This window comes from Rissa tridactyla, chromosome 6 (genome assembly GCF_028500815.1).
Source record: "Rissa tridactyla isolate bRisTri1 chromosome 6, bRisTri1.patW.cur.20221130, whole genome shotgun sequence".
Classification (NCBI taxonomy): domain Eukaryota; kingdom Metazoa; phylum Chordata; class Aves; order Charadriiformes; family Laridae; genus Rissa; species Rissa tridactyla.
In genome coordinates, this window is record NC_071471.1 from 72,156,138 (window position 1) to 72,180,225 (window position 24,088).

Below are 24,088 nucleotides of genomic sequence, written 5' to 3' on the forward strand. Positions count from 1 at the left end.
GGGGGAGAGGGGCAGAGCAGCCTGCCGGAGCGCATCCCCGGGGGGCCGCCGGGGCTAACGGGAGCCGAGTCGCCCGGCGGCACCGAGCGGTTGCATCGTGGCAAAGCGCTTGGGCGGCTGTATGGTCACTCGCGGCGTATTCCTTCTATCGTGCTGTTTTATTACTGCGGTCACAAGCGTTTTCCCGAGCGGGAATGGTCAAATGGTCCGTACCGGGTATGTGCAGACGGAGCAAGGGGAAGGCAAAGCGGCACCGGCCGCAGCGAGGGGTCCGGGGGGGGCTCAGGGCACGGCAGCCGGTGGCCGAGGCAGAGCCCCGGGTCCTGCCCGCTCCTCTCGCCGCGTGGCGACCGGCAGCAATTTGCAAGTTGCGCACGCAGATCTTCAAAAGAACAGGATTTGGCCCTTAATGCTCTTTTGATGTATTTTTTTTTTGTATGCAAATAAGGTTTAATTTCCGAACTTTGAACAGTTTGCAGATGAGTTTATTAGCGTGTTGTATTATTAAGTTGTATACTCCTGGGGTCAGAGCCAGGCATTTGGAAACCTCAGTGAACATTATTTATATTGTTAAACAAAGTCAAGAACTTCAGACATCTGGTATTCACCGCAAAAAGCAGACAATCAAAACAAAGACATATTTGTAATCATACTCAGTAGTCTTTTTATGTGAAGTAATTACTAAAATAATCTAAAGACATGGATCAGATTATTAATGAAAATTATAGCCTGCAAACTACTGTAATATACATCTCTACCTTTCATAAAACAGACGGGAAACCGTATAATGTAATGAATAGCCCTGGGGTTGTGCAACGCCAGAATTCGTACTTTGAAATCTGTTGTCTCAGCTGATGAGCTCTGAGGGGAGAATTAGCGACCTACTGCTGATTGGGCTGGGGATGGTAATTTTGAACTCGACTCTTTCTATCTGATGTACTGATTTTGCTCCTTTTGCACCAAGTATGAGTTATTAATGAATTCCTTTTAATATAAGCATTTATATGCACATAGCCCGGTAAAATTCAAACTAAGGTGGAAAACATCCAGGGCTGATTTGCCTGTGTTAGCGTAGGAGCGGCACGGGGAAGCCGAGCACGGGAGACAGAGTGGGAGCCTCAACAGCATCGGCCGCGGGTGCGGGCTGTCCCCGTGGAACCCGCGGTCCGGCGGGGGGGTTACATCGGCCTGCGGTATGCTGAGCTCAGTCAGACCTCACACACAAAATTAACAAAATTAACTGGCGTATATACGCTGCTACAGCCATACACCAGGTCGGAATGTGGCTCCCGAAGCGGAGTCACGACTGGAACCTGTGGGGAGGTGCAGGCAGACCCCTCCCGCGCCCCTGCGTCGGCAGCCCCGCGGTGGGGACCAGACGGCACCTATTTCCTCGCACTCACGAATACCTCGCAGCGCAGAAAGAGCTCTGTGCCGACGCGAAGGCTGGCTTTTCAGCGACTGTTTTTAAGTTTCTCTTCTTCTAAAAGTGGCGGCGAGGCTCGGTCCTGTCATCCACTTCCTCTTACAACCGCCACCGACTTCAAAGGAAATCCTGCTGGCAAAATAGCTACAGAATTGTGTCAGTAGTGTATTTGCTCCCAAGATTAGATAATTAATGAAGATAGAATATTAAAATTACATTTACATAAAGCTAAGGGTAATCTTAAAGTGCTCTATTATTTTGTAAATGACCCCGAGTTTGTAACGCATTTATAATCATGAACCGGGAGACAAGTCCTTTCAAATAAGGAAGTGCAATTTATAAATCTCCGTTTCTTTCATTATTTATTCATGCTGCTGTTGAATCATCTGCTCTTCAAACCCTGTAAAGCCACAGAGCTGCCTTTACCTGCCGACGCTATTCCATGAGAGCCAGACGGAGCTCCGCGTTTGAGTCAGCCCACGCTACATCCAGGGGTGAACTCCAGGCACATCGCTGTGCTCGGACATAGTTACTCTGAACTTCTGCAGGATCTCTGCTCTGTGGCTTTCCCTGCAGGTTTAGACACGCGCTACGCCTGAATTTCTGAAGACTTAGTGACGGCACAAATAGACATTTGCTATTTTCAGCATAAAACCGTGGAAAATACCGATCCCTTTCCACTAGTACCGTATTTGTGGCAATGCCCTGGACGGTTGCTGTCAGATGAACTGAGTTTTGCTCACTTTGAAATAAGCATCTCTCAGACATCAGGGTTTTATTTAAAGCTGGTTGCCCATCCCCGGGCAGTTTTCCCACTCCTACGACGCCGAGGAGGTATTTTCCTCTCGTTTGTGTCTCATGCAGCACGGCTCAGCGTGTCTGTGTGGGCAGTAAATCGGGGCTTCAGCCCACAGGCTCTTCGGGAGCACCCCCTCGTCTGCTGCGCCCAAAGCAGCGACGATGAGAACCCCGAATTCCTCCTCATAACGGCCAGCACTGAAACCAAATCACCCCAAATCACTGCTTTTTGACACAGCTAGCAGCGTTTTGGTCAAGAAATGGGAGAGAAAAACTTATAGCTCCTCTCCTAAACGAGCTGGCGCAGGCTCTGATCTGGCGCAGTGATTTGCTGCACGCAAAGGCTGAGCGAGTGTCAGTTTGTGAAGAGCAGGATTTTGTGACTCAGCTTTTGAGAGGACTGGAATGGCTTCAACGGGATCGTCAGCAAAACTGTCGAATGGATGTAACCCTGGCAATTAAAAGCAGACAGAAAAGTCTCAATGTTATTTACTAGCTATTCTAAATTATGTAATCTTCAGTGAAATAGCATCTCTTACTAAATAACTCAAAATAGCTATTTCCCGTTTCTTACAACCCCTTTTTAAAATCACCCTTCTGAATTCTTTTCCTTCGTGGCTTTTGCTCAGAAGTCAATGCTTTAAAAGCTCCACAGACGCTTTCCTTTGCGACCTTCTGAATGACGGACTCAAAACACCTTTCGCTTCCTGGGCATTTTCCAGACAGAGGTGTCGAGTTCAGAGAACTTCCTTTTGCTTAAAGGCTTCTTATGACGTTGATAAAAAAATACCTTTGCTCAAGCCTTGAGCGAAGCAGCGTCCAGCGGGGTGCTGGAGGCAGCGAGCGCCGGGGGGGAGTCCTGACCCCTCTCCTTGCGGGTGAGGATGAGGGTGGTGGGGCGAAGGCAGAGGGAGGGTTTGAGCTGAGCTCTGCTGCTGCCAGCGGTGTGAAATGGGATGTAATCCCCACTTTCCACCAAACGTGTGTCTTGTTTGTCCCCGAGCATGGACAAGCCTGGCTTGGGACACGCAGGAGAAAGGGAGAGATGGTGTTGACATCTCTTTATTAATTAAGGCCTAATTCATAACAGCGTGTGTGGATCCAGATCTCACGGTCGGGGTGTAACTTGTACAATCAAGGTCTTAACTATTAACATTTTGGGTGATCTTTTTATAATAGGTTCAGTTGAGAGGGTTCCGCTGGCGTTTTGTCCTTCGCAGGTGTGGAAATCTGAAAGCCAGTCCTGCAGCTTTAATTCCTCTGCTCTGAGCTCGCTCTCAAACTTTCCATCTGTTTCCCGATTTTCTTAGATTTTATTCGCTGCTGTCCTGCAGGGTGAACGCTGCTGTTTTAATTTGGTAATATGGAAGATTCTGTAGACTTGTTCTTCCTCCCTGCCTCCCTTTGTGCTTGCCCGCGGAGGGGGCAGCGGGGTGTCACGGGGGGGACGCGCCGCAGACACACGGGGCAGCCGGGGACCCTGCCGGGCTCAGGGCACCAGCAGCAGCGGTGGGAGGAAGGGGTAAGAGTACAAGAGAGGGATTATACAGAGCGCAAAGCTTCAGTGACTCCCTGTGTGGATGCTTACGTTAATGTAATTAAGAGGTAAACGTTAATAGCCTGCGTGCGGTCCGGAGGGGAAGGAGCGGGGCAGGCTCCAGCACAGACAGGCTTGCGGAGCGTGAACAACTGGGAAGGGGAGGAATGGAGGAGGTGAACCACCAGCTACTGTCTTCGTGTTCCGGGACAGACGATGTCATTGTCGCTGTCATCGCTCTTGACGTCCAGTCGCCCCCCCCGGACCGTCACTAGCCATCACTAGGTGGCAACGCCGCCGGCGGAGAGCTCGCCCCTGCCCAACAGGCACAGGGCGTCCTCGGGCCCCTTTCGCAGATGAGGAAAAACCTTCTTCTGTGGGTCTGTCTCCATCTGCAGCCTTCTGAAACTTCACAGGCCTCTCACTGTGCAATTACAGGAGGATTTTAGTCTGATTATACATTAAAAACTCCCCTCTATAAAGAAATTCAAAGATCAGAGACATTTTCTTTTAAGTATTACATTGAAATTTGAACACTCCTGCTGCTTATTACAAAATGTTCCTACAAGGCACTATGGAAGTCTTAGCTTTTATATTTTCATTGTTAGATTTTTTTTTTCTTTTCTCTATTTACACGTTAAATCTGAGCATTTCACTTCCACCCATTTTTTTTTTTTTTACTCGATGTACGTTACGGAAGTTTTAATTACAGCCTGAACAGAATTCATAGTCACAAGTCATTGTTATGGGTAGCATTAACAGGACTAAGACAATCAAAACCAAACAAAAAATAAATGACATTTTTGTCCTTCAGATATGTGAAAATGTGAATGCAAATTCTATAGTCTTATTTTTTCTGATCCCCACTATTCTCTAATCTTATCAAATATACATTGCCATACTCCAAGTCAGTCTGATAAAGCAGCTTGCCATAAACAAGTTGCATTAGATTTCGTGGAGCACATTTTCCTAGTAAATCCAATTTCACAATCTTTTTTTTCTGGTGACATATTAGCCATTCTTTAGTATATAAAATGTCCTTTGAATATTTTAACTACCGTGTTCTACACCACCGCGTAGCATAATATGCAGTTGCCCTGTCTGTACGCGATCTTCAGGCGCCGCTCGTGATGGGAAATGCAGGAGCGCTTCATGGTCCGCTCCCTGTTCACCCTTCCCAGGCGGAGGTGAGTAGCGCTCCCCAGTAAACACCGCGGTTACCAGTACCCGCCCCGGCGCAGTGTATCGGCACGGTTAGCGTTTGATATCCCTGTTTGTCTGTGAATGGAGGTGCCTCAAGGTTCATAAATCTGTATGCAGTAGTATGGGTTCTCTAACAGCAATTCATTTTAATTATGTGAGACATAAAAAGACCACCTACAGATGAGACAATACAGCTGTAAGATTCTCAAGGTTACTATGGGGAATACTTCATAACTGAAGTATGTTTTCCCAAAGGAATTATACTACCATTTGATTTAATTTTTAATTTTTACATTTTAATCAAAAATAGATCAAATGGTGGTGTTATCTCCTGGGAAACATACTTCAGATATGAAGCAGTCCATGTTCCTTTTAAATATGTAAAGCTGCCATTTATGTATAACTCATGAATGACACCCTGTGTTGCAAGCAAATATCATGCAGTGATTTCTATATTGTTTCAGTAACAACACTATAATCATACACAAATACCACTACACCTGATCCGGCAAAGCAAATGGCATTAAATCATGTGGACTTCTGAAGCTAATACAAGATGTATCGCGCGCCAAACAAGAGCCACCGCGGCTTGACCACGCGCACGTTAACATTGGCAGGGCCCACGTCCCCCGGGGCAGCCAAACTCCGGGCAAGTTGTTGTTTAGGTTTCTGAAAGGCACCGTTTGAAAACTCGGATTCAGCAGCGCAAGGTCGGGAGGTTCCAGCGCGGAACAGAGCACAAATCCGGCTGTCAGAGTTCGGAGACCTGACACAGACATTGTCAGGGAACGGCAAATGGGTGTGTTCAAGGTGGCGAGGACCTGGTATTTGACAGAGGATGAGGTTCAGGTCGATGAATGCCTGTTTGATCTCCCTGCAATTTTTTTTTCTTCTTTTTGTGTGTTTTTAAGAAGAAAACAAGCCGGCCGATGATTTTTCTTATTTACTTGAGATAGAGCTGGGAACAACTCGGGAAGTCAGAGCAGAGATTGGGTCTCGATGCCCCTTGACGTGGGACATTTCCCGCTGTACCTGGGGATTTTAGTTTTTAGTAACAGACGCTTTAGTAAAACATCTGCCCCCCACAACAGAAGCTCTTGGTGCTTGTCAGAGCAATAGGTACGTTTTTGCATCCACAGTGTTTATATGAAGTTATCGTGAATGGAAGTTTCATATGTGATAAAATGTCAAGGTGTAACTCTTCATTTTATAATTACTGCCAGTAATTGAGGCAAAAATACCATTATTAATGTGTGACTATTAACCTGCTAATACAGGGTATCACATCGTGTTCTCAGGAACCACTGTACAGGGTTCTCAGGAGAGACGGTGAGGTTTTAATGTTTACACAGTCTTCCCAAATAATTTAGACATAAACACCATTAATTTTTAACATACTAGTTTCAACATATCTGTTGTGTAAGTATAAATTTATTGTCTTCCTGGCTAGTCACATACAGACTGCCTTTAAACCCCATGTCCTATACCCCAAAATTTGGTTTTCCATCTTTTTTTGGCAGTCAAGATGACAAGTCAGAGCGTGATTGTCATCAAATGAATAGTTAAGCGAATGCTTGTACCACAGTCTATAGCAACAAAACCTACAACAATTTTACATAACATAGATAATATATTTATTATTTTCATCAATATTCCATTTGTCCTACCCTTTTCACATTCGCTCTTGCTCTTCTTGCTGCTTCAGACATCAAACCAGGATTCAGTCTCGCCTTGTGCTTCGTCTGCTTACCTTTATAGAAAACGTACGTACGACGCTCACCAGCCAAAATCCTGTGCATCTGTAACAGACAGAGTTATTTTACCCTCAATGCTCGTAAGAATAGGTGACAAAAGAAGAAAAAAAACATAAGCAAAAAATTCTGCCTTCCTCCTCCCTCCCGTGGGTTCGGTATTGCTGTTCCCGGGGACAACTGCTCCTTTTCCAGGACTGTCCTGCGTGGCCAAGGCTAGACTTTTCCAAGGCAGACCGTTAAAACCCATTTTCTCTGGAAAGGAATAAATGCAAGCAAGTTCACGTGTACTTACTTATCCAACAAGTTGCATTGCTTTTTGAAGGTTTTTGCGGAAATGGCAAGTTAGCGTAAGTGCTTTGAAGGGCATTGTGCCCCCTGTACGTGGTAGCCCGGCAGCTCCTCAGGAAGGCTTCATGCGGGCTGTGGCCCTGTCCCTGGGCTCCTCCTCAGCCAGCCTTGGCCACCAGGCAACGGGTCCTGCTGGGACAGGGCGAACAGCCGCGGGTCCAGCAGGTGAAGGCGCCGACACCATGCAGAGGTTGGAGGGTCTGTGCTGAGGGGGAGCTGCCCAAGGGAGCAGCGCTGGGAGAAGGTGATGGGCAGCCAGAGCGGAGGTCCCGGGGCAAAGCTGCTTTGGAAACAAACCATTGCACGTGCACTGAAACCGTGCTACCAGCTGCAGCGCTGCACAGTGAGCAGCAACGGGCGGAGGGTTTGCCTCAAAACCACGCTGCTCTGCAGCAAAATCATAATCTAAGTTAAGCAATAGCCTAAGGAGATCTCAGCTTGGACTCACGAAGGTATCGGCACCCGCATCTCTCCTGAAATCCACAGGAACTTAGGTCTGATCCTCAGGTGTTCCAACTAGGTGAGGAAAAACAGAATCTGGAGACGCAGGTGGAGAGGATCAGTTGAAAAATATTAATGTTTAACCCTCTATTAAACCAAACCTGTAGAGGAATTACTTTGTTTCAAAATACTGATTCTGCATATCATTCATACATCGGGCCCAGGAGGGGGAACCAGCGTGTGGGCTACCCCGCGCAAACCAAACCGCCTGTGATACAAACTACGAACAGCTTTTATTTACCTTTATGCCTCAGTGTCTGCAGAATGCAGTTCAGTTATTAACGGAACAACAAACCCAGTCAACTCCATACTGTAGCCAAAGCGGCGTTTAATGCTTCTGCTTTTGTAAGTAACAATTTACAAAATACAAAGTTAAAAATATTAGATTATATCATTTTAACCTGAATTAAAAACAGACCATATGCCTATTTTACTATATACATGTAAATAAAGGATCACTCAGGTTATTTTGTGTACAAACCACAGTATTAGGAAATATAAAGAGCATATAATTTTTTATCAATAAAACAAAATTTTATAGTTATACAATGTGAAGAAAAGTCTTACAAAAATAATTTTGTGGTTCTCTTGCAGACTTGACACAAATCTGCTTAACAATATTCACCTGTCCCAACCTGTACGGCATTCACCCGTACCTATCACAAAGGCTTTATAATTGACAAATCCTGAAACAAATTACAAAAAAAGAACATCTATTTAAAATACCATGATTTTAATGTACATGTACATGTACCATGTACATCTATCCAGAACACTTTATTTATCAGCAGTAGCATTCCCAGAAATGTAAGTAAAATCTGTTCAAGTTTTTGTTGGGACTTACAGCCTCCTGCAACAAGGAAGAATATAGAAGACTAAGAAAAAGGTACAGTGCCGTTACCCTTCCGCCTTGAATTGCAACTCCCAAAGGTTTCTTCCTCTTTTGTTTTTTTTTTATTTTAAATACTATAAGCCAACTCAAGAAAAACAGAAAGGAGGGAGCTGCTATTTTTGACATACACTAGGGAGAGCATCCTTACACTGCGCAAATTAAGGGTGAGCATACACACGCACTTGAACTCGAGTTGAACCACTTCTTAAATGCTGAAGATGCCAGTCCTTAATAAAAAGAGAAAAGGCAAGTTTAACATCCTCCTGATGGCCAATACATTTCTTGTATCAATAAACAATAACAAAGAAAAAAATACTGTTGGAAACTATCGACGTTTTCATAATTTTGATGATATTTCATGTTCAAGGCTTAGCTATGAGGCAAGAAAGGATGCCCGCAACAAAACCTGATCTAAATAGCGGTTTTCTATTTGTAAAATGTCTTTCCCTTCAATACGTGCCCTGTTTCTTGGGCTCTTCCCACGCATCTGCCTGCTGCTAGTCACTGGAGCGTACGGGATATCGGACTAGGCGTTCCCCACCGACCCAGTCTGGTGCTATTGCAGTTAAACAACTAGGGACAATTATCCCGGAAATTGAAATGTTAGGAATGCAAAAATTAAAACACTTGATCAACTCTGAAGGAACAGAAAGATACAGATGAGTTTTCACAGGAATCTTTGCTAAGGAAGAAAGGCATCACAGTTCTGTATCGAAACCTTGGTTTTTAATACTCCCTCTTTCATTACCAATCGTGTTATGAAGCAGCAGAGACGGTAACTGCCGAGCGTTTTTCATTCCTTTTCTATACTAATGTATTTTATTGACCAAGACTCAGTAGAATTACGTGATAGGGGTAACTGGGGTATGCTGACAAAGAGGAGAGTTACCTTTCCACTCGCTGATCTATTTCGACACCCCTTTTTGGAGTTCATTCTCAAAGCAGATGAAATTGGTAGGGGAACAGAGGATTTTTTTGTTTAAATATTATTATAGAATTGGTCTGACTTACATCCTATATCGTGTTCCTGGGGAATTCAAAAGGCTATAGTTAAAACCAAAAAAACCTCTACCATTTTACTTAAGTTTACTTTCTATAGCATAGCATTTAGATGTTCCAAACGTGCACGTAAATAACATAACATAAAATAACTGCACCATCACGTTTTTAACAGTGCAAAGGAAGTACGACAGGCCCATGGTCACACCGGAGGTTACTGAGTAAGAAATAGGCTAAAGTTCTCCCATTTTGTTCAGCTGTATAGATGCAGCAATCTCCAAGGGCAGTCTTGAGAGTCAGGGTGGAGAGTGTAATAAAATACCTGCACAGTGTACAGTAACAATGGGAAGACTGATACAAAAAAAATTACATTAAAATCGAACACTAGTATGACTTCATCAGCCTCTGTAACGCAGCCACGAACTAGGACCAGTCCTGTGATTTATGTACGATAAGATTTTACAAAAAACAAGTAATGGTTACTCTAAGGGGAGAAGAATTAAAAAGAACATGGCACAAGACCTACAAGGACCATAAGGAAACCAGCTGGTTCTTGTTTCTACCATGTTCTGTATGAGTTAAGTTTAAAGCAAGCAGAAGAAATACATCTGTGAATTCTCAACGTGATAAAATTTGAGTTAGTTAAATGAAAAGCACCCTTTTGGTTTGATAAGCCATAGACATATCCCTCGTCTTTTAAATGTGATGGCATACTTCTTTGCTTTAATATATTCTAGCAGAAAACTGTTCCATCATGGAGTCCAAGTCTATTTTTGATAGTCTCCTCTTTGGATACCCTAAATTTTGACCATACACTGTTCTACTAATCATTTCTTGTCATACATTTTACTTGATGAAACAGAACAGGTTTTGAGTCATTTTGCAGTGACAGAATTTTCAGATACCTTTTAGCCTTTTACCTTCAAGCAGCTATTTGAACTTTTACAGCACAGAAACTGACGCTTAGCCATCTTTTTTAGGCTGCTATTATTACCAGGATTTTTAAAAAACAAGGGTTGGAAAATGTAAAAATGAATTGCCCACAAAATATGCTCTAGTTATCTTGTTAACAAATATGTAATTTCAGTCTTTAGAAAACGTTTTGCATTATTATTTTGCACTAGTTGATAAACTCTGATATCAATATACGGGAACTTGCTCACCATACTATCGTTTCAAGTGAGAATATGTTCCTTCCTGGCATGGATAGATGCTATTGCTTGCATCAACCTGTACTGGGAGTGGGAGGATTCAAGATGAGTTTCAGGGACAATGCAATTTCTAAAACTGCCGTGTTTCTTGGAGATTTGATCTGTTATGGATTGTACTGTTCTTGTGATTGAAGAAAATTTTGAATGTCTGAGAAATTCTGCTCTTTGAAAACATTTATTTTCGATGTAACTAAAACTTATGTTGGCTTGGAGAAAACGTATTCTTTCCTAATCAAACAGTACATATGCCAATTTAGCACAGGTCTTATTTCCTCATCCATTACTCATCAGTAATACGATCATGACTATTCCTCATCAGTATTTATATGATATTCATGTATTTAGGAAGAATATCTCCTTAATAACAGTCAACTCAGTGCTAACAACTCCTCCACACACAATATGGGAAGCATTCTAGGACTCTGACAAACCTTTGTCTAAGGATTCTGCAGCCTTACATACCCCACTGGGAAGCTAACCTTTAAAAGCCTGTCACTGCATTTTTGCAACTTTGGGGCTATCATTTTAATTTAAACTGGCTACTGGCTGCTCTCAGAACAGGAAAGGCCAAACGCTGTCCTGCCTTCCAGATCTGCTTCGGGCTGAATTCTCCCCAAAAGCTGAGTGGCAGCAGGGCACAGCTATAGCTCAGCAGCTCTCCAGACAGCAGAGATCACTTTCCTCATGAACTTCGGCAGGTCACAGCAATTTCCCCCCAGTGCAGAGGGTTTACATACCGCCATTCAGTTCTGAGCTTTCAAGACCCTTCTCCTAAACCAGAGCAGCCACTGAAGTGTCACACCCAAACGGCACAACTCGGCTATCCTGGAGTCCAAAAATCTGAATGTGTTTAAAAATTATATAGTCCTATATACTGGCAAAATGTAGATGAAATTATTTGTGACAAGCCAATAAAATTACGTTGGATGACAAGTTCAAGACTTTTTAAACAGGTTTGTTCTAATATCACAATAACTGGAGAGACAGTCAGGGTATCTTAACAACTTTTGAGGACTCCACAGAGCTGAATTACTATTAATCTTTGCTTTACAGAGGGTTGTTCAAATAATACTTCTTTTTCTATTAGCTACTTGCCTGCCACATTCACAAACTCTGAAACAAACTAGAAGTTTAGCGTATAAGATAGCCAAATTGGATGCATATTTTGGATTTAAACGTAAGTTTCAATAGGATTTTTACTGGCCTTCACAGATGAATAGCCATCTAAAAACGGAGACATTTCTGGCCCCTCATTTCTGCCTGCATATACAGGGCTGAGCTAAAACTGCAGCCCTGTACCCATGTAAATGCAAGGACCGCTCTCCAACAGCAGCAGAGAAAGTGCCCAAGAGAGACAGAAAAATATCTTGTATCAACATGACCTGTGGCCCAGTCCCAGGTGAAGACTGGGACAAAGGCCAGATCAATTGAACTACTCTAAAACGTTAAATCAACTTTCTTTTTTTAACACATACTGAGCTACCTTAAAAGCAGAAGCATTTTTTCAAGTCTAAAACCAATGATATCCATAATTGTGCACTGACAGAGTAACACATACAGCAAACTGCTATATGCCGAGTACCACACGCAGTCCACGCCGTGAGCGAAGGTACGGATATCCAGCTGTACAGGTTTCAAGTGCAGCTTTAGAATTTTAAAAGAAAAGCAGTGTTGCCGATCTGCCGTCTCTCAATTTCTAGAAGCCCAGGATATGACTGAAGTGCCCCTGAAATGACAAAAATCTTCTGTCACTAAAAATTATCTCATCAGAAACTGAAGTGTTTTCCTCAGTATATGTTCTCAAACTTTATTTTAAAAGAAAGTGACAGTTCCACTAACAGCTTCACAAGCATTCCCTTTTTTTCCCCTGAGGTACTCGTGGACAACTAAAAAGTCTGGACAGTAAACGCAATGTTCAGTGTAATCTGTATAAGCAGCATGACTGAGATATGATACTTGTTTTGCACATGAAGTTAAAATACACCCATGCGGAATACCGACAATTTTATCATCGTACTTGCATACCTTATTCTATTCTACCATTAGATGTTTAAAGATTTTGAGGATAGAACAGAAATTTACTTTCCGGTTGGCACCTTTTATTTTAAACTCAAGCGTGCATTTGTTTATATCGCATTGTATTTGTTTAAATATATTCGCAGTAATGCTTTTAGAACAAAAAAAGGTGTTACCTCTAGTTACCATGTAACACAGAAAAATCTCAAGAATGATGGTGTTTCCCCCCCACATCCTACCTAGCTTCCTGCTAGTTTACACCACTTCTTCATCTTCTTCTAAGTCCCTGCCTAAATAGTTAATAACACATTAGTCCAAATAAAGCTTATAAAAAATGCAACTAAAGTAGTACCCTTTTCTCAAATTGTGGTTTTATACATATCGATTATTCTTTCTGAAACGTGTGGTAGTCAATAAATATAGAAAAAGACATCTAAAAGTTAAGAGAGGAAACCGAATAGTGATAATGCATTTAAATACATGCTGGAGTTCACAGCACTTTCGGTAGTGACACAGAGTTAAACGTGTTCAGGAAAGCTGATGTCAGCCACGTTCCACAGGAGCGATTAGCTCAACAAGTATTGGGATTTCTTGATGCAAAACCCAATCCTGATAAAGAGTACCCACAACAAGGAAAAACTGTCTCAGCCCAATACGCTTTGTGTTCGGCGTGTTCCAGTTTGGATGTTTTCATTTATTTGAATTTTCCTACCATCAGTATAATAAAGCTTCTTATAGGACTTTAACATTATTATTATTATTATGAAAAAATTACAACATTCTTTATCTTGCTATCTGTAGGCTCCTCCCTTCTGTTCGTGGCAGCTGTTCTGCAGAACTTCACGATGCATGTTAATCACTGTGACAGTTTCTGATTTCCCTGAAGTGGAATTTTAACTGTGAAGAAAGTTGTCTGAGCTCTTACCAGCTTACTAGACATTGTACCCTTAGTATAAACTTTTTAGTATTTTAAGAATGAAGATAATTTACTAATACAATTCCTGCTCAATTTATTGAAATATAACTGTATTATCTGTTATGTTACTGGCCACAGATAACTGATGACCCAAAGAGAACACAATTAACAAATTCATACGATCAGTTCATTGTCTACAGGTAGAGGGGTTATACATGGATCATGCCATGAATGCAAGGGCACTCACACGAGCCAGTTTCTGTCAGGGTGATTAGGTCAGGTTAGCTCAACATGACATGAATTCAGCTCTACTGGAACACAATTCTGGCTGCTCTAGTCCTGTCTTTGTGTGGCATTATGTCCAAAGTAGCAAACTCTCCTAACAGGAACTGGGAGCAGAGTCCCTCCTCTCTGTGAGAGCAAGCTATGAGTGCAAAAGCAGACATGTTTTTCTTTTATCCAGATTGTTCCAGCCCCATGACTCAAATAATGGAGAACAGAATACACATGCTAACCTCATTATTCCATTACCCAACACTGTATGTTACTCCTCAAACTCTAACTTATATTTGACATTTTGCAACACACATGGGTGAACTTTTTCCCCCACTACAGGGTACATCATGGGAATCAGAATCATATTTAAAATCAGTCGTATTTAAAATCACCCCGCTTTGAGTAAAGCTTTTTCCATTTCAACTCAACAACATGAGGCTAATATAGCAACAAGTCTAGCGAGTAGCTGTACAAGGGCTCCAGATTTTTATAGCCCTGTGTATTTTTTATACCTTGAGTTTCTATACAGAAAGCACAGAAGGACAATCAAGTAGAAAAATTCTTTAGTTTTGAGATTCCAGTTCTCACCAAGCAAAGTTAGCAAGTTGTTTTCCTTGTTTCTTACAGCTGTAGCTGAAAAGCATTGAAAAATGAATAGAACAGCCCATCTATTATGACCAAACTTCAAGACATAAAAGTTTGTGTTGAAGGAATGAAGAGGTGAATGTTACCTCCCCAAGTTACCTGGCAATCATCTCAAGTTCATTATTAGGCCATAGGAAAAAAACACGTCAAGCTAATCTGACTTAAAATAGAAATGGTGTTACTTGGAATTACGTATTTGTACTCAGTCATAATTTTCCAAAATTAAGTGGTCACTGATATAGAAGAATTTTACAAACTCTAGTATCACTGTAATTTTGGAATACAACAAAACCGACTGTCTAATGTGCCAATTTGGGCTTTAATCCCAAGACGTTATTTTCTTTTTTTGGCTTTTAATCCCTGAGATGTTCTCCATGTCACCAAAGACAGTAACATATCCGGAAAGTTCAGGCTTGGTAATCCACGTAGGTGGTCATACCGGTTTCTATATTCCTAAAGTCGGCCCTGGATCTGGTTTCTATTTTATTATTAAAGGTGAGCAGAAATAAGTTAACACAGTAGATGTCTTTTCAGTCACAGCTCCTGACTTCTAACAGCAACCTCAGTCTCACAGCATTCAATGGAAACTTTGCCGTTAATTCCATGAAATCAAAGATTTTGCTATGAACATTTAGCCTTTCTGAAGAAATGCATGGCATTCCCTCGCGCCTCTTCTATTTTCTGCTCTCTAAGGAATTCTGCGCGATGGTTCAAAAGGATGCAGAGCATCCAAACAAAAGTCAAGGGTAGCTCCCATACATTTATGAAACTCCCTAAACTTTGGTTAGACAATTTGCATGAAAAGATGAAACTGCAGAAATACCATAACCTCTTTCACTATTACCAGCCATTCTCTCTTGAGGGATCTCGCTTTCTATCCAGGGGAAAAAAGAAGGTGGTTAAGATCACTGCCATCTGTTAGTGCGAGATTGTAGTGCTACTGCCGCAGTATTACGGCATATTACATGGTGCAAAATCACAGCTGTGACTACAGCCTACTTAAATAACAAAATACAGGTTTTAAACAGATGACTTTGGATGCCACGAGAAGCTGATACGAATCAGCTCAGCAGTCAGCACTATTCAGCTCTCCAAATACTTGCACTGTTTTTCAGAAAAGTCAAGTTGTGCTGAGCTCTGATTGCTACTGGCCCTTTCGCTAGCTCGTTTGAGACCAGCTCTGGTATGTCTACAGCGTAGTATTTTTAGGCTATGTCTACTCTTTGGAAAGGAAGTATCCAATTAGACAAAAAAATAGGAGATAGAACGGGATTCCTGAATATTTTATTATGATCCAGTAAATCACGGAAGATATAAAAATGGGATAGAGGAAGTTGTATGTTGCTCTTTGCTTCAGTTACTTCCTAAACTCTGCTTTTTAGAGTGAATTTGAAAAATGTGTTTGCAGTCTCCATATTTTCCAACTGCTGCTGGAAACATATTAGTTTGTGCTCTGCTGGCGTACCTCAGAAATGCTAAATCAATCTGCTTTCTTTTATTTACATGCTTTTTTCCTGAGAAATGTAATTGCGGTTTTTATTAACTTTATGTTTTATGGATCTAATACTTAAGAACAAGTCTATCTTTTATGTCACAGAAAGAAGGTTAATATACTTACAGATTCTCCAGCAATACATCTTGGGCAAGGCTGGGCAGTACCTCTGCTTACATGGTTTTCAAAAATCTAATGAACAAAAGCATATATAATGCTATCAAAAAGGGAAAAAAAGGGCAATTATTTGCAATTTTATTATAAAATGTATTTAAAAAATGTTCTGAAAAAATAGGTGTTGTTGACAGTGTAAACATACCATTGAATTTTGCTTTGTCTTTGTAGCCCAGGGACAACAGTCAGCGGAGATTTTCTGTTTAGAATCCAGCTCCATGGCACAATCAATGAGGTGAGCATCAGTCTCATTTGGAATGGTTTCTGATGGCTTGCATGCTCGCTTCTGAAAGAATCAAAAGCAGTATTTATTGTCTTCACAAGGTATAGGCCATTGAATACAAGATTTCAGGATGTGATTGTTTATGACTGATAGGGATTTCACGTTCATTTGGAAGAACAGTAAGTCAGTAACATATAGACCACCAGACACTAGGCCAGATTACCAAAATTTTGTATTTAACACTGCATGTCATGCTGGAAGAGCAGGGAAATTTGCAGATCTCGCTAAATGTCTCTGTGTCTCAGTTTCATAAACTGGGGATAAAATGCCACTGGGAAAAGAGCATACTTCACTCTCCATTAGTGTATAATTTAGGATGGCGTTTATCAAAGGAGCGGATCAGGGGAAGTTGTGTGAAATGACTAATTACATCAAGGAAACGGAAGGAAAACCCTGAAGCCAAGTCAGACAGCCATGAAGACATATTTTGTAATGATTTTTGTATCTTTCTCTCAATACTGTCACCTTTTTACAGCTTTCCATTGCTATATCACCAATTAACTTCCCACTTTTGAAGCTCTAACCTGAGCTGTTATCTAGTACTGAATGACACTTGGGTGTCCTGCGAATCAAAGGCGTCCAGCTCCGGAGAAAGGGCCGGCCTAAGCAGGGATGTCTTTCTCACAGTGCTCAGCAACCCCACGCAAGATCAGTGGTCCCCAGAAATGATGCTTTACTGCTTTGTGAGAACCAGGTTAGGAACTGGTATGGTGGAGATGCAAGCCTGCGGAAGACACCGATTGGAAACCTTAAGAAGAATATCCTTGGCCTGGGACTGCTATCCCATGCAATGGGAGGACTACCTAAATCCCAGGGGCTCCTTGAAATCCTAACAGCAAATTAACAGAATAACGGGAAATTTCAAAACTGACACAGACGTTTCAGGGTCTGACTCTGAATTCCAGAGATACGCATGCTTTTGAGATTTTTTTCTGATGCCTTTCTGAACAAACTTTGTTTAAGGAATAACAATATTCGATCTCTTTCACAAGCATATAATTTCACAGGCAGAAGATATGTTGCCACAGAACCCACAGACTATTGAAGCATGGAAACTAAATTTAAAATTTGAATGCGTTATGCAAAAATAAAATGGATCAATACAACAGGAACCTCAGCGGAAAACAGTTGAAACAAGAACACTATCACGGAGTATAGGATATTTGGATGGGAAGTAAATCAAAAAGTGAAATATGTATTGTACTAAGAAAGTGAATAATATAATAACAAAAAGTCTGAGAAGGCCCTCTAAAGATAGACCGACTTCCACTGGGAAAAGATTCTCTTCCCTTTGTTGCTGCAGAACTCGTCCTTTATTAAAAGGTACAGCATAGTGGTACAGCAGCATAACTAGCAAGAGATGAAGGAGAAAAGGGAAAAAATGACTTACTGCCACACTTCAGAAGAAATTTGGCTTATTAAAAATAAATTCAAGGTATTGTTTTTTTGGAGGGTTAAGATACTTAGCATCAGTGACAGGAACTCAGCATACAGAGTAGATGGCTGACAAACTTATCATACCACTGCCAAGACAATTTGTGGAAGTTTCTAGCAGAGGCTGGCTTCAGGGAAGACTTCACTCTCTGGAATTCTCTCCCTTAGGGAAGAAACAATCAATACATCAATCCTGCCTGCACAGAGAACACACATAGTGCAGGATTCAAAGTGCCTGTGATTAATAAGGATCAACGAGCTTGCTATTCAAAAGGCAAGCAAGGATTTAATCAAAATGACTACTTTTGTTAGGGAATGATCAGGCTACATACAGCTTGGAAACGTAGTTTAAGACAAGCAACAGCAAATCACATACTGTCCTACAACCAGCAGAAAACAGGTGTTCTCTGCAGAGAAGACATTCTTTCTTTTCCAGCTGGGAAGTCCTGGAAAAACACATGCATTCTCACTGATGCTGAAAGGATGAAGGCCTCACAGATGCTGCTTTTCATAATCAGTGAAACTAAATTGGTGCAAAAACTAGCTAGATCGAAACAACTAACCTAAATGCAATGGAAAATATTTTTAAGAAAGGCTACCACTTTTTTTTCTTTTTTTTAGTTTAGCCGTAAGATTTGAAAAATCTCCTATAAATTTAATATGTTCATCATGTGCAATTTCTGTTTTGTTTACCGTCTTTTTAAAAGCCAAGCTAGCTTCTGTTTTGTGTTTCATAAACAGCTGTCCTATAGGAATAAAACAGGTCTCCGTCCAGCCCAGCCTTACTTAGTTTGGTTCCACGGGATGCCTTTATGGAAGGACAATGATGGCTGTGTGTACGTGCTCTCTGTTATTAGGGCCCGGCTCCCTACCGAAAGAGGTGCAGATGGCTCAGTTTGGGAGAGCAGAAACTTTGGGAAACTGGGAAACTTTTCTTGCAGTCCACTCCAAACCAGAACAGGCCACGTGAATAGCTCTGGCCTGGAAAATCTATTATCCTTTACTGGCCTCTAAATCCAAATGCCTTAAAACCAGCACAACATCAATGAACTCCATCCTAAAGCAAGTTTCTGAAGTACATGCAAATAGCTACATCAAGGTACAAAAGGAAATAATATGTTCATATATATATATAACATACAGTAAAAGCTGAGGGAGAGCAAGAAAAAAACTGTAGGGAACGTGGGGAATCTTCCCCCGTTACCACAGCCACTGGCGCCGGACACTGCATGTGCAGGATCAAGTAAGAGGATGATTAAGACTTCAAAACAGTCGTCTCCTCAAACCCAGGGACGAGTCTTCATTTAGTAGGGCTGAGTTCGGAGCTCCCCTCCCCGAGCTGCTCATTCAGCGATAACATCTCTGCAAAGGCCAGATACAGCGTTTGTAATGACTTCAAGCCCCAGTACTGGCAATGGCTTATAACCCAAAAGGGACAGAATCCCAAGAAGAGTGGCAAATGTTCTGATATTAGACCTAAAATGTGCAAAACTCTGTGTAGCATCACAGCTGTATGAGTTACAAGGTAAAGCACCTTGTCTGCATAGCCACTTGGGCTCGTGCTGTTAGCCAAAATCGAAAATGCAATTATTTAGCTAAGAAATCCCTACACCACAGTGAGCAGGTACCAGAGGATGGAGAGCACAATTTAGTTAGTATGCATCCCTTTCAGCAGTCAGAAAGGTTAAGTGCAGGTGTTTCACCTCGGGTCTGTGATCCAGCATGTGACGGCAGCAGCTCAACTGGTCACTTAAACGCATTAAGCCACGATGACTCAGTTGTAATCTGGACTGTAACAACTGCTGTGGTAGAAAAAAATCCAGCCTCTAATGTCTTGCCTAGGCTACTCTACACAGAAAATGTTCTGAACTGTAATAAGAAATGTTCTCTTTTTAAAACTACCTTGCAGAGCTTGACTGATATATTCTGCTGTCCACAGAGGTGGCGACGGCAATTCTGAGTTGCTGTCATAAAAGTTTGAGAATTTTATCTGGTCTCCAGGCAGCTGGCTCATGAATTATTTTGTTAGTGGTCAAACTGCAATTCATGAACGAGGAGAAAGCTGTTATTTGTCTCCCTAACCTCAAAAACAGGAGAGAGAGAAATTCCTTCTTTCCTATGTAACCTTGTCAGTCACAGTCAGAAAGTTCACTGAGCAGATGTTCCTCCTTTTCTCTGCAAATGGTGTTTCTCTGATAAATGAGGTTAGCCCCTAACTACCCAAGTTTTTGCTCAAGTCACACGTGAACAGGATGATCAAGTAACAGTGGTGGAGAGTGCGAACACCAGGATAAGAAAGATGTGGACAAACGTTTTAGCAGAGCCTGCTGCGATAGGACACGGGGGAATGGCTTTAAACTAAATGAGGGAAGATTTAGACAAGATACAAGGAATGTTTCACTCAGAGGGTGGTGAGACACTGGCCCACGTTGCCCAGAGAGGTGGAAGATGCCCCATCCCTGGAAACATTCCAGGTCAGGTTGGACGGGGCTCTGGGCAACCTGATCTAGTGGGAGATGTCCCTGCTCATGGCCTTTAAGGCTTAGATGGCCTTTAAAAGTCCCTTCCAATGCAAACCATTCGTGATTTTATGGTAAGTTTTTGTTGGAACTCCTGTTAACTTTTGCAAAGTTAGCAGCTTGGCACTTATAAGGATGAAAGATGCTTACAAGGTTGTGGATGAGACACCTCATCGAAATGAATCCTGTTGGGGAAATACACAGGCACATGCCTAGCTGAAATGGAAAACTATTCCAGAAGCCCAAGATAAGAATGCTAAACACCCTGTTCTTGTGAGGCAGATCCTGAAGCCAGGACAGCAGAACAGATAGCACTGATAATGCCACCTGGTAAAAAGGGTATCAACCAAAAAAAAAAAAAAAAAAAAAGAAAAAGTTTAGTGAAATTCCACTTACGATTACGGCAGCGTGCATGCAGCCCCCCTGTCTGCAGGCAGAGCAGAACCAGTGACACAGCACTAACCCCCAGCAGCGGTACCGGTCCCCCCGCGGGCGGCCCGCTCGCAGCCCCGTTCACAGCGGGCCGAGGGGCACCGCCACCCCGCGCCGCTCCGCTCCGCCGGGGCCGCCCCGGCCCGGCCCTGCCCTACCGCCGCGCCGCCGCCAGGGGGCACCGCCCGCCGCGCCCGGGGCCGTGAGGCGGCCCTTGGCCCCGAGGAAATGACAAACGGCCGCCTCACGGTCCCCGCGCCAACGGCCCCTTCACGACCCCGGGGCCAGCGGTTGCCTCACGGCTCCCTCACGGCCCCGGGGCCAGCGGTTGCCTCACGGCTCCCTCACGGCCCCGGGGCCAGCGGCCCCTTCATGGCCTCGGGGACCAACGGCCGCCTCACGGCCGCGGGGCCAACGCCCCCTTCATGGCCCCGGAGCCAGCGGCCGCCTCACGGTCCCCACACGCCTCCGGAGCCAGCGGCCGCCTCACGGTCCCCACACGCCTCCGGAGCCAGCGGCCGCCTCACAGCCCCGGGGCCAACGCCCCCTTCACGGTCCCGGAGCCAGCGGCCGCCCCACGGCCGCGGGGCCAGCGGTTCCCTCATGATCCCGCCACGGTCCCGCTGCGCCCCTTCGGAGCCAGCGGCCGCCCCACGGCCGCGGGGCCAGCGGTTCCTTCATGATCCTGCCACGGTCCCGCCGCGCCCCTTCAGCGCCCGCGGCCTCCCCGCCAGGGGCAGGGCTGCCCGCGGGCTCCGCCGACGGCCGCTCCGTTCCGGAGAAGCCGCTCCTGCCGCCGCCGGCGGTAAGTGTGCGGGGCGCTGTCCCCCCAGCCCCCCCTCCCCGCCGGCGGAACTCACGCGTTCCGGCTCCCCCGGCTCCGGTTGGTGCGTGCGCAGCGCCCCCCGCCGCCCCCGCGCGGCCATGGCGGCGGGCAGCGCCGGGCCGGGCCCCCGTTGGGCTCCGCCGCCTGACAGCTCCGCCGCTGCCGGCGCTGCCGCTCGCCGGGGCGGGGCCGGGCCCGGCCGGGGCGGGCAGCGGGCGAGGCGGAAGGCGGGACAGCGCGCCCGAGCGCGGGGTTTGGGACCGCGCGGGGGATTAGCGGGCAGCGCGGTGCCGCCGGGCGGGCCAGCGCCCCCGGTTGGCCCCGCCATCCCCCGCGGATCCGAGGCGAGTTTAGCGCCCAGGGACCAGCCGGCGTCGGCGGGGGTGCGCGGTCAGCACCGGCACTTTTACGGTTTATTCCTGTTTATTAAACTGGTTATGAAAGAATTAGAAGCCGGGCAGCATTTTCAAGCGGTCGTCAAATACCCGGTAGCCTTACATACCCTAAATCCTCTCTAAATCCTGAATGAATGCAGGGCAGGCTTTATTTTTCGCTTTGAATTTCTTTGGGTTTTGGTGTCACTAAAGACAACAAGAAAATACTATCCGGGAGCGTTGTGTGTGTGAATTCCTGTAATTTACAGTGTAATTTTTGTGCCCCCGGGCTGCAGGGATGCCGAGACACCAAAGAACAAAACCCACGTGAAAGTATAACTGAGGCTGCACCAGTGTGTGGGGCTGGAGATACTTTTAAAGCTGGCACGGTAAATGGGGGGAAAAAAAAAGATACTTTCTGGGGAAGAGTTAAAAGGCTTGCTCTGTCTCAGAAAAACCACCGTGTAACCCAGGTTTGACTTAACTGTTTCAGTGACCTTATGAACAGCACTAACTCTTCACCCCTTTAGGTAACAGCATGATCGAGGCTGTTGCCATCAGTGATTTCAGCTTATTTTGTAATTAGATCATTCCCAAAGAACTAAACCTCCGTTAGAGTCCCAGGGATGGTGAGAAGCTGCGTGGAAATGACAAGCGGCAGAGCAGACGTGCCCAGCACCGTGGGCGGAACCAGAGCCAGGGAGCAAGCCAGACTTCCCTTCTCAAACCGGCCCCATGGCGCGGGGAGCGAGGAGTGACACTGAACAGACAAGAACACCCTGGATGGGCTCCTGCTTCTTCTGCAGAAATTGTCCTTCTCCAAAAGAAACATCTAATGCCATATGATGGTGCACCAAAGAGCTCTGTATGAGGGAGCAGCTGCAAATTTGAGCAGCACTGAGTGTAATGATTTTGATTTTTAGGTTTGGGGACGTCAAAGCAGGTTCCTCAATCTACATATAAGGGACTGAGCATCACAGGGGCTTGCTCTGCCCTGGCGTCCTCCTGTCCTGGCTGCTGCGTGGTGTCCTGCTCTAGTGCCTAGTGCGAGTCACCCTCCTGTTGGGATGACAGGCGATGAGCTTCCCATCAGTATTTCAGCTTAAGTCACAGGGCACTACCTGGGTTTCAATCCGATTTCCAGACAGGCTCATTCAGAAGCTTCCAAGGATCACCTGCAGGCTCCCAGCCATGACAGCAGAAGTCACTGACACAGGCTTGGACCCAAGAGCTGCTTGCACAAACTGCACGGCAATCCAGAACGGGCAGGGACTCCTTTCAGATTCATTCGGAAAAGATCAACAGAAGATTCTTTTCTAAAGGATGATTCCCTGCTTTAATGAAGCTGAGGTGTCTTCTGCACCCTCCATCTCCTACCAAAACGGGGAAAACAAAATGGAAGGGAGGAGGTGACTCCCTGGCGCTGTATATCCCAGGTAAAATCAGAGTCCTTCAGTTTACTTTTGGTGGGTCTTGAGGCCAGCACGGGACAGTATCCTCAGTCAGGGGGGTGTAATATGCCGCTTCACTTTTCTGCTCTGTGAAATCAAGCTGTTTTGCAGGACAGAACACGTATTGCCAAGCTCTCCCTGGCATTCATTCCTTCTAGAGCTTATTCTTCACTAGGGATCCAGTTGTGTTACAGTATATGCTCTGTCACATTCTTTAAGCCTGAGGGCGTATAACAAAAAAAATAATCCATGGATTTTTTTTTTTTTAATTTAGCATTTCACATGCCTGATAGAAAAATAACCCTAAATCTGGGTAATCCAGTTTGCAGCACATCTGAAGCATAAGTCATCTCTGAGTCTGAACCAAACCCAAATCCATTCACATCAAATCAGATTTATTTAATTATTTCAAAGCCACCTTCCAGGTCCGCCCCCAGAGCCTGTTTATGTGTCCTGCCAGTATAGCTAGCACTGTGGACTGGCTTCCCTTTTATATTTGCACATTTAGAATGATGAGATGCACTATGAAAACCACGCATTTTGTGACGCATCCATCTAAATGTGCCAGCATATGGCAGGGG

The 24,088-nt window shown here is 44.3% G+C and overlaps 2 long non-coding RNA genes across 6 annotated transcripts; both read right to left on the bottom strand.

Annotated features, from left to right (window-relative positions):
- Positions 1–530: 530 nt before the first annotated feature.
- LOC128911090 (uncharacterized) lies at positions 531–12,370 on the bottom strand. 5 transcript variants are annotated; one of them, XR_008466987.1, is made up of 4 exons: positions 7,011–12,370; positions 6,632–6,763; positions 3,947–4,185; positions 531–2,675 (listed from the first exon to the last, which is right to left on the bottom strand). It is a non-coding gene; the product is annotated as an uncharacterized LOC128911090 (long non-coding RNA). The 5 variants fall into 5 exon arrangements; XR_008466984.1 differs by having other exon boundaries at positions 531–4,185; XR_008466985.1 differs by lacking the exons at positions 531–2,675; positions 3,947–4,185 and having other exon boundaries at positions 4,205–6,763; positions 7,011–7,603; positions 7,809–12,370.
- A 3,993-nt stretch (positions 12,371–16,363) lies between these two features.
- LOC128911092 (uncharacterized) lies at positions 16,364–19,106 on the bottom strand. Its single transcript, XR_008466990.1, has 3 exons — positions 19,047–19,106; positions 16,996–18,068; positions 16,364–16,474 (listed from the first exon to the last, which is right to left on the bottom strand). It is a non-coding gene; the product is annotated as an uncharacterized LOC128911092 (long non-coding RNA).
- Positions 19,107–24,088: the final 4,982 nt, after the last annotated feature.